Genomic DNA, 12,566 nt, shown 5'->3' with positions numbered 1-12,566 from the left:
GCCCTAACTGTTCCCCTATGAAAAAATTCACTGCATTCTATGGCCACCGCCGTAGCTGACACATTCTGGAAAGACTGGATTCCTGTATTTCTTCTGTGTTTCCCACATTTGATTCATGTAGGATTTTCCTTTTTTTTATTGGCACTGATTAAAGTGCAGTTTTTTTCCATGCATTTTAACCTGTGAATTAAATACATACAGGACACTAAATAATTGGCAAAGCCGCAGATGCGTGAATGTCAGGTGGACTTGATGACATTTGGGCTTATACTATGTTTAGCTGAAATAAATGAGAAGTTCTCAGTTCTGGGAAGAATTCCAGTCAAGCCTATTAATTCTACATAATTCTTTTTAAAAACTAGATAAGTGGACGGATACCACGAAGACCGTTCACCAAAAGGAACTTTTGACATGGATGCTGGAAGCTGCCAGGATCTCTATAGCACAACAAGGGAAATAGTTTAAAGATCTGACTACATCCTTATGTTCTAAAAACCTCTGGAATTTAGTTACTGCGGGGGGGTGGAAAACACTTAAGTTACAGGTTTCCAAGAGACAGGAAGATTCTGATCATTTCTACACAGTAGGGTGAGTTTTCATTTCATGTACAGTGGAACCTCGGGTTGCGAATGTGATCCGTGCGGGAGGCACGTTCGCAACCCGCAGCGCTGCGTCTGCGCAAGCGCGTGACGTGATTCGGTACTTCCGGGTTCGGCGCATCCGTAACCTGAAAACACACCACCCGCAGCAATCACAACCTGAGGTACGACTGTAGTTTAGATTCAGTTTTAGATTTAGATTTGCCATGATCTTAGAACTGGGTGTTATTATTTAATATGTTTAGGTTATTATTTATATGTCTTCATGGTTCTATAATAATTTGAAAACCACTAAAAATAATCTTAAAAATACCCTCGGTTGTAATGTTTAATATATCATTATGGAAGGCAGCATAAATTTCTGGGGTTTCCCCCTTCATAAAGAGCTAAGCCATTTGAAGGATGTATATAAAACCAATATTTCAGGCAGCATGCATAGTCAACTGCCAATATTTTGTTCCTCTAGCAAAGTTCTTCATAACGTTTCCCCACCCTTAGGCAGAACGAGATATTTGTCTTAATTAAACCCACATTACCATTCGATAGACACAAACATGACTGGTTTCCAGTTGATTAACTCTGCTTTGGGGATTATCCTGCTGCTCAAAATGGTTCTTGCCTTGGGGTAACACAGATGACTTCAGTCAGCCGCTGACTGAAGTACCAACTTGTACATTCATTGATTAACAAACAAACAAACAAATAACTATATCTTTTAATACTACTTCCACTTTTTTGTTCTTCATGTGACAAGTTATGAAAAAATAAAAATCTAGGGATTTATACAGATGTTGCATTCTTTTTTTAAGGTTGAGATGGTACTTCCTAAAGTTCTTTGTATTTAAGCATGCAAAGATTTAGGGATTAGGAATTTGTGGACCTTCAGATGCTCTTTGACTATACATCTCATCGTCGCTGACCATTTGTCATGTTGGCTAGCACTGGTAGAAGTTGGAGTTGAACAACATCTAGGGGGCCACAGGTTCCCCATCCCTGATTTTTGTCTCCCATACAAATGTGACTGAAACTTTCAAAGCATGTCCTAAAGGATCCATTATATAGTCCTGACACACAGAGGACTTTCCCATTTGGCTTAAAAAATCTGTTAACCAGCATTTGATATAATTGCTCAAAATATTATTTCTCCATCAAGCTGACAAAAACACCCACTTCTGAGGGGGGAAAGTGAGGAACAGCATTTTCTGAATTCTGTTGTTTGTTTGGATGCATTTAACATAAAGGTAAAGGGACCCCTGACCATTAGGTCCAGTCGTGACCGACTCTGGGGTTGTGGCGCTCATCTCGCTTTATTGGCTGAGAGAGCCGGCATACAGCTTCTGGGTCATGTGGCCAGCATGACTAAACCGCTTCTGGCGAACCAGAGCAGGGCACGGAAACGCCGTTTACCTTCCCACCGGAGCGGTACCTATTTATCTACTTGCGCTTTGATGTGCTTTTGAACTGCTAGGTTGGCAGGAGCAGGGACCGAGCAACGGGAGCTCACCCGGTTGCAGGGATTTGAACCGCCGACCTTCTGATTGGCAAGTCCTAGGCTCTGTGGTTTAACCCACAGCACCACCTGTGTTCCTTTTGTATTTAACATGTGCCATAAATTATATTTTCAAAATTACTCAGGTATTACATATTAGCTTTGAAGCCCATTAAAGAATGGCAAATTCACCATTATCTGAGGATTCAAGAAATGTTCCCTACCAAAATGTTCCCTGCGATTAAACTAAGACTGTCTATGTATGCACACACACACACACACACACGACCCATGGAATTCATTTTTATTTATTTCCAATATTTATAGACCAGTTTTCACCACAGATGGTCACAAAATGACTTACATGACAAACCCTTGTTGAGTTAGAGACTTCCCCTGCATGCGAAGGCAGGCTTCAGGAGATGAGACCAATAGTGTTTCCAAACATCAAGAAGGCGGTTTCTGCATGTGCTGTAGAGGGAAATGATGGGCAGATGGGACTCATCAACCTGGGGAGGTAGTCCATCTAAAAGAAGGAAAACTCTGATTCTAAACTTCCACTGCCTTGTGGGATACCTTCGAGACAAGAAAAGGCTAAGTAAACCCTACACAAATCCAGAGTGGCGTCGTTAACATGGTTAGGTAAAGGTAAAAGGTAAAGGACCCCTGGATGGTTAGGTCCAGTAAAGGCACCCCTTTTTCTAGAAAAATAGCACAGGATAGGGTAATAATAATCTCAAATGTTTACTGTGGGCGGATCTACACTCATGGTTTTTAAACTTAAGAAAGGGTTAAGAAATGGTTTGATGACATAGGGGGGAAAGGAAAGGACCCCTGGACGGTTACGTCCAGTCAAAGGCGACTATGGGGTTGCGGCACTCATCTCGCTTTCAGGCCAAGGGAGCCGGCGTTTGTTTACAGACAGCTTTCCAGGTCATGTGGCCAGCAGGACTAAACCACTTCTGGCACAATGGGACACCGTGATGGAAACCAGAGGGCACGGAAACACCGTTTACCTTCCTGCCATAGTGGTACCTATTTATCTACTTGCACTGGCGTGCTTTTGAACTGCCAGGTTGGCAGGAGCTGGGACAGAACAACGGGACCTCACCCCGTCGCGGGGATTCGAACTGCCGACCTTCCAATCAGCAAGCCAATCAGCAAGGCTCAGTGGTTTAAACCACAGCCCCACCCACATCCCTAAGATGGTTAGATCATGGGTAGGCAAACTAAGGCCCAGGGGCCGGATCCAGCCCAATTGCCTTCTCAATCCGGCCCACGGACGGTCCGGGAATCAGCGTGTTTTTACATGAGTAGAATGTGTCCTTTTATTTAAAATGCATCTCTGGGTTATTTGTGCGGCATAGGAATTCATTCATCCCCCCCCAAAAAAATAGTCCGCCCCCCAGGTCTGAGGGACAGTGGACCAGCCCCCTGCTGAAAATGTTTGCTGACCCCTGGGTTAGATGGTGCCTTGCACACCTCCTTCCAGGTAAGCAGGTGCCAAATGTATTGCTCTGCTTAGCTTTGGACCACATTAGTAAGGTTGAGATGGGGGTCTTGTCATCTGGGCAGCCCAGGACCCCCATATACACTGCCAAGGTCACTTAGGTGCTACTAAGACATGGTTACATGGTTACACTTCACCCCTTGAGGCCTACTCAGTTTTCTCTTGAGACATATGGATGACAACAACAAAGAGGGTCCATAGCTCGCATGCAGCATTCTGGCACACATTTTCAAAGGGAACAGCAGGCAGGCTCCTCTGCACATCCAAGTGGTCCCTTGGAGGAATAGCTTAGCTTCCCTCCCAAGCTGTTTAATGTAGTCCTTTATCCGAGGTGACACCAAAGAGTCAAATTTGAACAGAGAGAGTTCAGCTAATAATACCTAGACAAATTAAAGATGGATGTGGCCCTACATTCTGTATCCAACATGCATTTGGTCACTTCTTCCCTATCCAAATAGCACATTATTCAAAAGCATCATGTTGAGCACAATTGAAAAGCAATCCCAACATACTCATTTTTAAAAAGTGTAGTGGGAAAATACAAGTTAGGCTCTTGATAAATATTGAACGAGAAAGACAGCAGACGCTAGAAACATTTGGGTCCCCCCCTTGCAGTGAAACCAGAAACCTTACATTTTTAAAAGAAAGTTGCCAGAAGTTAATCAGCACTGTGAGTAATAAGGGCTGACAGCTCCATCATTTTATAATTCTTCCTCTTGGTATTAGGAGAAATGTTCCTGCAGGAAGCAGATTTCAACACACATGCACAATGGATAGGAAACAACCTTGGAAACTTGTGAAGTATCTAAGCTTACAGCTATTGGAATCATTTTGTGGTGCGAGGGCAGCCATGTGGCAGCAGGGTAGTTATTTGTTTTTAATTTTCAGTTTTCCATGCGTGTTTGTCTATCCATATCCATTCTCATCACTGCTAGATTTTAGCATACTGTGTCTGTCTGAGACAACATCCAATGACCTGCAGTCATAACAATATTGGAAGCAAATGAGTTAGCTGCAGAAGCCTGGAACGGGTGCCTCTCATTATTTTGCTGTGCTCCTGATTAACTTCAAGCAACATTGTTTTGTACTTGAACTCAGATGTGTTGCCTTGTGATGCCAGGCATTGTAAAAGCCTGTTTGCTTTCTGGTTGTAACCCGGAGGCTGAAGAAGCAAACGAGCCAAAGAAGTGCTGCTGGTCTTATTTGGTGTGATTAGTTTTAGAAAGAGATGTTAATCATACAATGCACTCTATAATGCATACTGAGTTGCTCTGATATTGCATTCTTGTATTTGAAACACTAGCCCTATTCAATTGTCTGCCATGCACAGAAGCTACATGTAGAAAGCGGGGGGTGGGGGTGGGGGTGGGGGGCAGTGAGACCATGCTCCTAATTGTGCTGCTGACATCTTGTAGGGCACATGTATCTAGTTGGAGATCTCCATTGTTGGCAAAGGAGTATACAGTGGTACCTTGGTTCTCAAACTTAATCTATTCCGGAAGTCTGTTCCAAAACCAAAGCATTCCAAAACCAAGGCACACTTTCCCATAGAAAGTAATGCAAAACAGATTAATCCGTTCTAGACTTTTAAAAACAACCCCTAAAACAGTAATTTAACATGAATTTTACTATCTAGCAAGACCACTGATCCATAAAATGAAAGCAATAATCAACGTACTTTACTATAAAATAAATAAAACAGTATTGTAGATGATAAAAATTAAAATTAAAAAAAATTCTCACCTGTACTGATGATAGTCATTGTTTGGATGGGGGGGCTTTTATCCATTTCTGCAGTCACACAATCAATCAATCAATCAATCAATCAATAGCTGAACTGGGATCCACACAGTCACAAAAACAAATTAACTGAAAAAGTCTCAAAACAAAAAGCGCAAAATAAATAGCAAAAACAAAAGCACCAAATATAAGCTCCAAATATCACCTCAGAACACTGCAATCGGAAGCGGAAGGCTTGAATTACAATCAGGGGGTGGGGGTGGGACGCAAATTAGCAGCACAACAGAAAACACAGGGGGACGCAAATTAGCAGCGCAACAGGGAACACAGGGGGATGCAAAACGGAGCACGTTTGGCTTCCAAAATAAAGTTCAAAAACCGGAACACCTACTTCTGGTTTTGCAGTGTTCGGGTTCCAAGTTGTCCGTGAACTAAGCTGTTTGAAAACTGAGGTACCACTGTATTGGGGAGAGGAACAGCAGGCCCAGAGGCTGAAGTGCCTCCCAAGCCACTGTCCCTGGGCCACACACTGTTGGATCACACATCCTATGCAACCATAACCTCTCTGCTGCCGGTCAATGAAGTCTTGCCATATCTTCCTCCTTATTCGTCTGTGACTCCTGGATTCATAAAATAAAACCACAGAACAGCAGCACATGTTCAAACAACTCTGTCAAAATCCAGCACTGTATTATACATTGCCAGATTCAACATAATCGTATCCTCGTTGCCAAAGTAATCATTCTCTGAATGCCCAGCAGAATGAGGTTGGAAACTTTATGATTGAAGGCAGGGTCTCTTCTCATATTTTTGCCTGGAAATAACTCAGAAATGCAAATAAACAGGATGGAAACAGAGTGAAGGAATCTAAAGTATCTGCTTTGCCCCGATGGGCCATGTCAAAGTAACCAGGCAGTTCAAAATAAGGAGACGTTCCCAAATATGTAGGTGCCCGCAACAGATGCTCCCCAAAACTTAACACAAATATTGTTAAATAAATAAATGAAATGAATAATATGTGCAATATGTTCTCCAATATTTTAAACAGTTCTGCAGTCCATGGCCAAAACAGTGGTACCTCGGGTTAATTTGTTCCAGAGGTCCGTACTTAACCTGAAACTGTTGTTAACCTGAAGCACCACTTTAGCTAATGGGGCCTCCTGCTTCTGCCACACCGCCAGAGCACAATTTCTGTTCTCATCCTGAAGCAAAGTTCTTAACCCGAGGTACTATTTCTGGGTTAGCAGAGTCTGTAACCTGAAGCATATGTAACCCGAGGTACCACTGTACAATGTCCTTTATAGTTCATCTCATTGTCCTTACAGCAAACCTGTGAATAAGTAGGTCAACTTTTCTTCCTGTTTGCTGAAGTGACTTGCCCAAAGTCAACAACTATTAATGCCCACGGCCGAGCAAAAAAGTGAATCTTTATTGGCTAGATTGTCCAAGGATTCTACATAATGTAGATCCAAATTGCCTAGATGCAAAACCATTATATTTTAAGACAATTTTGATGGACTATAAAAGATGACAAACAAACAAAACTTAATGGACTTCTGGGCACGTTGCTGGTGCCCTGAATTATTTGGTAAGAGGCAACGTGCTGCTTGGAATCCATTGTTAATATGGTGGCACAACACCAGAGTTCCCATACGTACTCTTGAAGTCATAGTAATTCATCACAGCAGAACTAATATCAGCCAGGTATCCAAACTGGGAAAGAAAATTGATGTTAGAGGGAATATTGCCCTCCAAAACACAGCTGTTTCTCAGCTGGAGCATGAACTTTGGCATTCAGCCCCAAGGCTAGTTAGAGGGGAGAAGATCTGGAAAAAGGCAACGAGAGAAACAGGAGAACTTTGGAATTGCAGGTACCCTGGACTTAAAGATGTTTTTGGATTTTCTTTGCATTGCTAAAAAGTGGGGGGATTATTGCACTAGATGGATCCGGGCTAGTCTGCCTGATTTCAGAAGCCAAGCAATTCTGCTATTGACCCTAAGCATCTCAAAGTTGTTCAAAGTAGCCCAGTGAATCTTCCCATTGAAAATGTCCTCTAAAACAATGTTCACACATGCAAGGCACAGACTTGTAGCAGCAGAAGTGAAGCCTTGATATGGTGCCTCCATCACCATACTACCTCCAACCTTTGCATGTTGAGTACAGATATCCGAAAAAATGAACCCTTTGTGTGCTAGCAGCTTCTCATATACACAAGCTCCACGCGACCCGAAAACCTCTACCAGGTTCCCAAGGGCTTCACATCACATTATCTTAAATGTGTAGTATGTATTATTATCATCATCATCAATAATGATAATGATAATAATGATGATATAGAGGGGTTATTGGGGGGGGAGTCACCCATGCAGCTATAATCTGGAACAGGCATAGGCAAACTCAGCCCTCCAGATGTTTTAGGACTACAACTCCCATCATCCCTGAGCACTGGTCCTGCTAGCTAGGGATGATGGGAGTTGTAGTCCCAAAACATCTGGAGGTCCGAGTTTGCCTATGCCTGATCTGGAACCTGCTACCAATCTGATTTCAACCCCCTGCACACAATCACTTCCAGATGATTCCACCCTTCCCCAAAGGATGCTATTTGCAATAAATGAAGTATTTGGGGGCAAATCACAATGGTGGATTTTAAGCAGGAAACTGGCACTGGACCTTGATCTGGATTGGGAGCATCCTCCAAACCTGGGGCTGCTTTTTCATCAAAGTATTGATGGTCTGTCTAAGCACACATAAAAACAAAACAACAAACCAGGAGTGACAGAACATGTAGATTGGCCTTTAGAATCATGCTTTAAAGGCTAGACATCAACAATTTTAAGAGGCTGAACAGTGAACATTAGGAGGGTTGGGAGAAGGGATCCCATCCTTTATCGTTGTTCTCAGCCATCCAATATTCATTCGAACCTCTAGAAATACGATTTGTATGTACAGAAGCAAATCTGTACTCTGCACTTGTAGGCTTTAGCAGTAGGGACAGGCCTACACATTCCCTGCCATTTGAATAACTCTATGAAGACTGATGGACAGCAGAATTCAAGCATGCCATTTTTTATTGAGTAGAAAATGTTTGGGTTTGGGGCTGACTGTAGCATATTCAGCATTAGCAGCTGCTCTTAGTGCTTTGTAGGACTACATAAGACTACTTCCTTAAATGGCTATTTTGTCATTGACATAATTGCATTGACTGGGAGATGTAAATCCTCAGTGATACGTTTTTAGAAAAATTACTTTGAATATCTGCATAAGTGATGGCTCTTCCTTCGCAAACCTATATGGGACTCTAATCAATCAATATTGGTTGATAAGAATTAGCTGGTGTTAACCTCAACCACGCTACCTTAAAGGTGGTGTATGATAGTCAGAGTTTTGTGAAAAGTGAAGATAGGAGAGTTTAATGGAAATATGCATTCATGCAATAAATGAAGATGTTAGGAAAACCTAGCTTCCGCTGAAGTTATTATTCACCTCAGTGGTTTCCTCATCTCAGATCAATGGAGACACCCTCTGACTGAACAGCATTTAAGCATTATAGATAAAATACATGTATAAGATTTCACAAAATATCCATGACCAACCTATTCACTTCCTATCATTCTCCAGAGGGGCCTCCTCAGTCACCTAACACAGTATAAGAAACAGCCAGGCATTTCTAAAAGGTCAGTGGATTCATTGAGGTGGGAGCATCATCCGAGGCCCTGAGAGCCGTTGTCAAAGATACACAGATACTGCCTTTCACTCAATGCATGGATGCCTATGTTTTCAAATGGGAACAGTTTATCTTCCAAATTGCATTTAATGGTCTTAACTCCAGAGTAGATAACAATAATTCGGAGGATTTATCTGGATTATCTGACTGACCTTTTCCTCTCATTGCTGTGTAAGACTTGCTTTCGCCACCGTGTCAAAGTCCTTGCTACAGAAGTCCTGCAGCTGTGTTGCTAATGTGATATTTCTCATATAGGTTCTGCCTTCTCTGTGCCCCTCGGAGCCTGGAATGTCCATATTCATCAGTGTGTTCCAATGAGGAGCTGGCGTTACATGGTTAGCTACGCAGAAATATTGTCCTCTGGTACCAACTGGACGATAGTTACATAACTCCAGGGAGTTGGCTCAACAAAATTACAAAGTGAAACTTTAATCAGTGTTCCCAGTTGGCTGCATTACTTCACCCAAACAAGCCTTGTTTCTCATACTCTGAGCAACTACCTGGGAGAATTGGCTACATCGCAGAGTCTGCAGGCATTCATTCAAGATGGAAGGAATGTAGCAGCACTACTGAACAAATTGCAAACTGTTTAGCAACCTGGCATGGAAACCTGATGGCTTTCTAAAACCGAACATTTTCCTAGTCTAAGAGACAAGCCATTACCATCCACAATGAAAACAATATCTTTAAAAGACTTGTGAAATGCACTGGAAAATGTATCAGTGCGAGTCCCAAAAGAGCTTTGCGTGGTCAAATGGATGGAGAGGAAATGTTTTAATTGTTCATATAAATACATATATAACGAGCAGACATTAATGGCTTAGGAGAAGCCATGAAACGTTCTGAAAGTTAATTATCTGAAGAGTGTGGTTACAGAAGAGCTCTGAAGTGCCTTTTAAAATGGCAATCTTGTGTCTGGCAGATTATGGCCCAGCTGCCCTCGTTCCATAAAACCCCTTTTCTACCCCTGCTGTCAAGGGCTTTCAACGAAACTCCATTTTCAATGAAGAAGCAATATTCTGCTAATGAGTTTCTTCTGATATTGCCTACTGTGTATATGTCATGTGGTGGGATGATGGATGATTAAAAAAAGAAATAGGTGTGTGCTGATAACTGTCTACATTCAAATAAGGTTGCAGACAGGCTGATTGAAAACAAGGGCTGTGGACTGGATTGAGTTGAAGCCTGAACCAAATAGGGACTTGAGCATTGGATGAGTTGGGTTCAGACAGACACAGATCGCTATGGATTGGGTTGGATTGCCCAGAGCCATTTGCGGCTGTTGGGGTGAAGCATCAGGCAGGAAGGAGAGGCAGGCAAGGCAGGAAAACCTTCCTTTCCAGTCCCTCCCTGGTCTCAGGATCTCTTCCTATTGAGAGGAGGGGGAGATCATGTGGATGGAGGCATCTTAGGATGCCTCCAAATGTAGTGGGTCCTTTCCTGTCCATCTCTTAGTTATCTGTTTGGTTAAGGCTATCCAATCATAAGTGGGAAGATGCAATTCTGCATAGCATGTGGGTGGCGTTGTGGTTCAAACCACTGAAGCTCTTGTGCTTTTCAATCAGAAGGTCAGCAGTTCAAATCCCTGCAACGGGGTGAGCTTCCAGTTCCTGCCAACCTAGCAGTTCGAAAGCACACCAGTGCAAGTAGTTAAATAGGTATGGCTGCAGCAGGAAGGTAAATGGTGTTTCCGTCATAGTGTTCTGTTGCACCAGAAACAGTTTAGTTATGTTGGCCACATGACCTGGAAAAGCTGTCTGTGGACAAACGCTGGCTCCCTTGGCCTGAAAGCGATTTGAGCGCTGCAACCCCATAGTTGCCTTTGCCTGGACTTTAACGTCCAAGGGTCCTTAACCTTTATCACACCTAGTGCCAGTCACCACTCCTTTATGAGAAGCTTTTGGGTACCCTGCAGGAGGAAATCCCACCCCACCCTCTGCTTACCAACTGGAAAGCAGGAAGATCTGATCCTTCATGAATAGTTTCCATGCATACCGAGAAGACACTTGTGAAGGAGCAGTACCCTACAGGATCGAACCTGCCTACTGTAGGTTAGAAGAGGTGGAAGAGAAACAGCCTCTCCCCTTTCCCTCACCTCCTCCTGACCATATGTTAAAATACTCCTGCCCCCAAATTGCTTGGAACTGGGTGGGGCAGGTTGTTCCCATGGTGGCACAGGTGAATTTGCCCAATTCAGAGGCCACAGGTTGGGGCCACAGGGTGGATCACAAGACTTTCCACAGCCCTGGTTTATATGTATTTTGGTGGGTTTTGGTTACATGCCTTCATCTTTCTTCAGTGCCCATTGACAGGAATACAAACTGCAAGGAGCTTGAGCCTATCAGAAGCTGCTTCTACCATGCAGCCACCTAATATATCAGTGTGGAATCATGGTTTGAAGCTCTGGACACAACAGCCATGCAGAATTTAACGGTGCATATAAGAAGGCGCATGATAGAAGCTGCAGCCCCTGTATTTTCATTTGAAGGTCAAAATAGAATCATTGTGCATGCAGCTGGAGACCTCTGCTTTGGGCTGCCTTCCCCAGGCTTTTACATGTTCTTTCACATATGCCTTTCTGAATTGTAAAGATCCCTTTGATGCTGGAATCCTCTAAATAAAATCTGCCTACAGGGACGAGAAAATGAAATAAGTCAAAGAGAAGAGGCACATTTTCATATTTACCTTGTTATACTGTACTTGCTTCCACAAGTTGCTATGATGTAATCCGAAAAAGAAGGGGAACCAATTATCCGTAAGGAGCCTGCAGCGTGCTGAGTCAGCGCCTCTCTTTGATCTTATCATAATGGCAGATGCCAAGGGAAGAGGTGCAAATTGGTATCGTTTTGAGATGTGAACATTTCAACAATTTGCCTCTGTTGCTTCAGAAGCCTTTACCCCAACTTGTTGCTAGGATGCTCTGCAAAGGTGATGAGTTTTCAAATGGAATGTACTTAAAAGTTTCTCATTTGTTAGTATGAAAGCTTCTCTTTTGTGTTTCTTAGAACTGCAGGAGCAGTTAATTTCTCGTGGCTTGAAGCAAGGATTCACAACTGCTGGTAATCGCTATTCTGGAAGGATGTACAGGGAAAGCTTGTTTTGACTGTTATTGATCAATGCTTGGTGAAAATAAAAAAATAATCACTTGAGTCAAAGGTCTGTTGAACTGCACGATGATGCCACTTGCCTTAAGGGGGGAAGAAGACCTGTGAGATTGGATTGTACAGGCACAGTTGTAAATTGCACTGATTTCAATCCTGTGTATATAAATCAGGGCCAGCCCACACATGAGGTAGGTTGAAGCAGCTGCTTTGGGCAGCAGAATCCTTTGGAGCAGAGAGATCTCACTGGAAACCATGCCACAACCCCAATAAGTGAGGCTTTGGGGGGTACTTTCTGCATCAGCTCAGGCTGTGAAGCAGGCCAGGTCAGCCCTGATTCTAATGGGCATATAGATCCCTGAAACCTGTGGTACTTGTTTATGTATAATTGCACACCAGGTA

At 43.0% G+C, this 12,566-nt stretch overlaps 1 long non-coding RNA gene across 1 annotated transcript in view; it reads right to left on the bottom strand.

The window, feature by feature from the left end:
- Window positions 1–2,444: 2,444 nt before the first annotated feature.
- Window positions 2,445–12,566, bottom strand: part of LOC308458514 — a 28,921-nt gene continuing 18,799 nt past the window's right edge. The window contains exons 2-3 of the long non-coding RNA XR_013977508.1: window positions 11,749–12,250; window positions 2,445–2,614 (exon numbers count right to left, since the gene is read on the bottom strand). This is a non-coding gene — a long non-coding RNA (uncharacterized lncRNA). The remainder of the gene's footprint in view (window positions 2,615–11,748; window positions 12,251–12,566) is intronic.

The sequence above is a fragment of the Podarcis pityusensis genome (assembly GCF_964106645.2).
Source record: "Podarcis pityusensis genome assembly, chromosome: 11".
In the NCBI taxonomy this organism is placed as follows: Eukaryota; Metazoa; Chordata; class Lepidosauria; order Squamata; family Lacertidae; genus Podarcis; species Podarcis pityusensis.
Note: the sequence above shows the minus strand (reverse complement) of the source record. Positions and strands in the feature narration are given on the sequence as shown.